The sequence below is a fragment of the Clupea harengus genome, chromosome 24 (genome assembly GCF_900700415.2).
Source record: "Clupea harengus chromosome 24, Ch_v2.0.2, whole genome shotgun sequence".
In the NCBI taxonomy this organism is placed as follows: Eukaryota; Metazoa; Chordata; class Actinopteri; order Clupeiformes; family Clupeidae; genus Clupea; species Clupea harengus.
Genome location: NC_045175.1, coordinates 14,874,687 through 14,880,686, shown reverse-complemented (window position 1 = coordinate 14,880,686; position 6,000 = coordinate 14,874,687). Strand labels below are relative to the sequence as shown.

The 6,000-nt window shown below is 39.5% G+C and overlaps 1 pseudogene; it reads left to right on the top strand.

The window, feature by feature from the left end:
* Window positions 1-6,000, top strand: part of LOC116219085 — a 97,292-nt pseudogene that overhangs the window by 8,884 nt on the left and 82,408 nt on the right.

Genomic DNA, 6,000 nt, shown 5'->3' with positions numbered 1-6,000 from the left:
GAAGTATCAGAGTGGAACTGAGACAGATAGAGAGAAACTTCTTAAATCTCAGAGAGAGATTTTACTGAAGCTTGGAGAACTGGCTTTCAATAATCTAGAGAATGGCAATCTGATGTTTTACGAGGATGATCTCGAGGCATTGATGTCAGTGAAGCCTCAGTGTACTCCGGCATGTGCACTGAAATCTTCAAGGAAGAATCTGTGTTTCACCAGAGGAAGGTCTACTGCTTTGTGCACCTGAGCATCCAGGAGTTTCTGGCAGCTGTGTTTGTGTTTCACTCTTATGTGACTGAGAACCTCAAGGCACTGAAATCCCTCGTCAGTAAAGAACCTAGAGATGAACCCAGTCCATCTTTTATATCATCTCTTCAATCAGTGCTGGGTTTACAATCTCAAGATCATCTACATGTGTTACTCAAGAGTGCAGTGAATGAGGCTTTGAAGAGCAGAAATGGACACCTGGACCTTTTCCTTCGATTCCTTATGGGCATCTGTCTGGAGAGAAATCAGAGACTTTTGAAAGGTCTACTGAACTACAAACATGGCAGCTCAAAGAGTGTCAAGAAAACATGTCAATACATTAAGGAGCTCAACAGGGAAGATCTCTCTCCTGAACGATGCATCAATCTTTTCCATTGCTTATTTGAAATGAAGGATCATTCCATGCACAAAGAAATGACAAAATATCTGGAGTCACCAAAGGACATCAACCATAGATTGTCTCCTGCTCATTGTTCAGCACTGGCCCACATGCTTCTGATGTCTGAGGAGGTGCTGGATGAGTTTGGCCTTAAGAAATACAACACATCACACGAGGGACGCAGGAGATTGCTCCCTGCTGTAAGATGCTACAGAAGAGCACGGTGAGTTTCTAATGGAGAATAAACTTGTTTTTTCATAGTTATTTGTGACAAAATGTGATCTTGTGTTGATTATGTCCCTTCCACTACAGAACTGTGCATGGGTGATATATAGTTTTGATGTCACTGCTATCTACTGCTGACGTACAGTATGAAACATGTAAAGATACCACAGATGCATAAATGTGTCAGTCATGAGATAGGAGATAAATATTCCATTTTCACTGCAGCATTTTGGTTGATAACTTGGCATGAAATTACGCTTTACATTATTGCATTGCTTAAATTTTAATGTAAGTTTGACTTTTACTATTTAAAGTAACACTATGGAGTTTCTGGAGCCGCCAGGTAGGGGGCTACTTTCTTACTTATTTGCTGTCTTGCATTGTCTTGTGTTGTACTTGCTTGATGTTTGACTTTGTTAGGAAAGTTCTTGGCAAGCTACCCAACATAGCTAGCACAATAACATTAGAAAGAAGCCGACGCGAGAGCACTTATTACTAACATCAATGTCCAAGCGTGTTATAACAAGCTTGCTAACATCACTAACGAGATGTCTTGCTAGCGGCTAAACTTAAGGAAACCTGTTGAAATTTCCTGACTTTGTTTATGACAAACTAGCGAGTCAACATCTTTCCTAACACAGTCAAACATCAAGCAAGTGCAACACAAGACAAAGCAAGACAGCAAATACGTTTCTTAATAGTCCAGCAAAAAGTAGCCCCCTTTCCTGATTCCGCAATTCCTAGATCGCTCACTAGCTCCGTGCCCACGACCCCAGGTCTTCTGTGACTATCTCTGTTTAATTCCACACCCTGCGTGCAGGTTTTTCCTTGTTCTTGTGCTTATGTTTAATGTTTATTCCATAGATCTCCGTTGTTAGCCCTTTTGGTATCCTTGAAATAAATCCTAAATTACTTATTGTCGCGTTTTTCTTTACTGGCGTTCAACGGCGTTTATCTTAGTTTTGATTCTTGATAGTCTTTTGAGTTCATAACGTTTGCCCCCCTTCTTGTAATTCCAGAGCTCTGTGGTTTTGGTTTCTGTATCTTAGTATTTCGTTTCTGTATAATCCTTGTCTTAGTCTTTTCGTTGAACGTGTATTCCTGAGTTCTGTTCAGTTATATACATTCTTAGAATTGTCTTGTGATCCTGTAGTTCCAGAGTTAGACTCTGTGTAGTTTGGTTATGTCTGTTCTTGCCTAGTCTAGTTCTTGTTAGTCATTCATACTGCTGATCAGTGGTGGAGGAAGTAGTGAAGTTTAGTACTTAAGTAAAAGTACAAGTACCCAGGAAGATAAAAGTAAAAGTAAAAGTAAAAGTACTACATCAACAATCAATCCTACTTAAGTAAAAGTAAAAAGTACTTACTTTTACATTTACTTTAAGTATTAAAAGTAAAAGTACTCACGCAATGGGTTGTCTCTCAATGTCTAGGCTGTGCCATTTTGATAAAGAAATAGCTACTGGTAATAAATGCCTCTACAGATGTCACTACTAGTAATAATAATAAGCAACAACATTTGTTAATTGGAAAGGTTGGTGTACTTATTGTGCCTACCATCTGTAATGCTGTTCACACTATATCTTAAAATTCTGTGGATGACAAGTTATCTACCAGGGATTATTTGCAAAATTAATACCATTAAGCCAAACCAATAAAGACACCATGTGATATTTTTAAATCTTGTATTTAATTGTAAACGTGTAAAAAAGGGAAACATGGAACATGAAAAACAAATGTAATTGTAAAACTGGACAGAACAAGGCGTCAAATATATAATGAAGATACAATCATGTTTTTTTATGCTATTGCTGTATGTCAACATGCATTTCGCTAGATAACATTATAATGTCATGTCAGTAAACGAATTAAATACATATATCAATATTCAAAAGTCAGGGACATTAACTTAGCATAGCAATCACTCTGCTTACCTCGATATGCTACTTTAAATTTGAGGGTGAATTATTGAAGGCTAGCAACTCCTTTTTTTTGAGGGAGACAGGAAACGCATTGAAACCTCCAGGAGTCATTCTTGGGGCCTTTGAACTCGAACATATCTTTTAAATAGGGCCAAGGGTGGCTCATATCAGAGGGCTCAGTTCAGGCCGACTCTGGATCCATGTTGAAGAGGCAGTAGTCAGGCTGCCCGTCTGTTGAATGTTCAGCTAGTGCTGCTGCCAGACGCGCACTCTGATATCATTGGAGTTGATAGAGCCACCTGATTGGTTTAAAGTTCCAAAACAGCAACGCAATCCATTGTTTTGTGTAGGCAACATTTTGGCGAAACTGTGTTCATAAAATGTAACGAGTAACAACACATATTGTAAAAAATGTAGCGGAGTAAAAGTATAGATAATAGCTAAAAAATGTAATGGAGTAAAAGTAAAAAGTATGCACTATTATTTTTACTTAAGTAAAGTACAGATATGTAAAAATGTACTTAAGTACAGTAACGAAGTAAAAACACTTAGTTACATTCCACCACTGCTGCTGATCGTGTTCCCCATTTGTTTGTGAGTCCGCCCTGTGTGTGACTATTCCCCTATTCCCTGGCTGGATCCTCAAATACACTCTGCTTTCTCCTGAAAACACCCATCTGAGCCTTGACGTTCCATGACAGTTTGTGTATTTGTATGCCATACTGTCATATAACATGTAGCAGTGCATTTAGAAATCTATAGGGTAAACTCAGCCCCACTTTACCTGGAATATTTTCCTTCTTTCACCCCTCTCACTGACAGTGAGGTCTTCAAAACTCCTAACATGTAGCTGTCCTACTACATGCCTGTTGGATCCTATCCCATCCAACATTTTTCAAGCCATATTGCCTACCGTCTTACCAGCAATCACACATGTGATTAATGCTTAATTTACTTCTTGAACATTCACTGCTCAAAAAGACGTCTCTCGATCCCACTCATGTGGAAAACCATTGGCAGGTCTCACTTCTCACACTCATATCGAAAACCATTGAGAGGGCAGCTTCCAAAAAGGTCACAGAGTTCCTGTCAAGGAACAATCTCCTGGATCCAAACCAGTTTGGTTCAAAAGTGGTCACTCAACTGAAACAACCCTGTTGTCTCTGACTGAGGCCCTAAAAACAGCAAGAGCAATTGCTCAATCCTCAGTTCTCATCCTGCTTGACTTATCAGCCGCTTTTGACACAGTCAACCACCGCATCTTTCTGTCTATACTGTCAAGTAGGGGCATTTCTGGCAGGGCACACTCCTGGTTTAAATCTTACCTCATTGGGCGCTCGTTCAACGTGTCATGGCAAGGTCAGCTGTCTGTACCTCACCACAGGGGTGCCCCAAGGCTTGTTGTTAGGACCACTTCTCTTTGCCATCTACACCACCTTGTTGGGCCGAATAATTCCCTTGCCATAATACCCGGTCATGCCGCTTCTATTCAACATCCGCAAAATCAGGCCGTACCTAACCCAGTGTGCCACCCAGCTGCTGTTACAAACCTGGGTGATTTCTCTCCTAACGGGCCTGCCAGCATGCGTGGTGAAACCACTACAGATGATCCAGAACACGGTGGCGCGTCTGGTGTTCAACCAACCAAAGAGGGCACACGTCACCCCTCTACTCATTGAGCTCCACTGGCTGCCTGTCGCTGCTCGCACTAAGTTCAAGTCACTTATGCTTGCTTAGAGAGTGATTGCTGGCACTGCCATCTGTGCAAGTACGGCAATATAGACTATTCTCATTCGTAGTTCCACGTTGGTGGAATGAGCTGCCTAGCACTACCAGAGCTTTTTTTTCTATTCTGTAAAATAGTATTTATTGTTATACTAGGTTGCTATTGCTCGAAGCTTGATTGTTCTGTCCCTTGTATGTCACTTTGGATAAAAGTATCTGCTAAATGACTAAATGTAATGTAAATGGAATATTTTTCCTCTAACCTTTCATTATATTGATTTATCAGGACACCTTAAGTATGGCATTGCTTTTTTATAATTCCAGGGTAATATTATGTCTTGTGTCACTATGTTTTGCAGACTTGCTGAATGCAAACTCACAGATATGTCCTTTGGAATTGTGGCTAATGTTCTACAGTCACCAAACTTCCTGACAGAGCTGGACCTGTGTAACAATGACCTGGGAGATTCTGGATTTCAGCTTCTCTATAACGGACTGTCTAGTCCCCACTGTAAACTGCAGACATTAAGGTTGGTGTTATACATGTCCTCATTGTCATTCATTTTCTGATTATTTCTGTAGCCCTTAACTATGATTTATGTTGTTATATAAGAGTAGTGATAACCAGACTCTGCTAACATTGCAGACTTTAACAGTATATATTTTTGTCCGCTTCCCTTCACATAGGATTCTAATTCAATTCCCACCTGTTCATTTAGTGTCTCTCATCCCTCTTAGAGTTTCCACTGTTTTTTCCCATCCCTCCAACACCTCAAATAGAGGAAGATGGATTTATGGGAAAAGATGGATTTTAAGTTCAGATACAATTATATTTGAAAAACATTACAGACATGTTATGAAAAATATAGGAAATAGATTCATTATTAAGTACTAGAGTTGAGCTCATAATAACAATGACAACATAACAGTGGAGTAACTGTTCACATCACATTTTCTTGTAAATGTACCAGAGAACATCTTACCGTGCCTACATCACTGTACTGTCTGTGGTGTGAAATAAAAGTTTCTATAGACTGGTCAAATCACTAAAATAACTAATCCATCTAACTGATTAACTGTCCGACGCCAGATATCTTTTGTCAAATTCAGTGAATTGTTCCTCAATGTCCTTTAGCAGCCTGTTCTTTGTGTGAACAGGCTCAAAATATACTCAGTATATATATATATATATATATATATAACAGTGTTTGTGCACAGTCCTGGCTCTGTAAATGTGAAACAAACATAGTGGATCTGACCGAACCAGGCACTTTTCCAGCCAATCAACACATTGCTTCAGAAGCATGGAAGGGAGGAGTGTAAAATGATTGGAAGTTGATTTAAATTATCAACAAGTTTTCGCAAGAATTGTGGACCTTTATTTTACTTTTCACGGCAGAAAGGGAATGAGTGGGTTCCTTTAGGCATCTAGCCATTAAGTAGTAGTAGTAGTAGTAGTAGTCCTTTATTGTTACAGCACAAGTACACA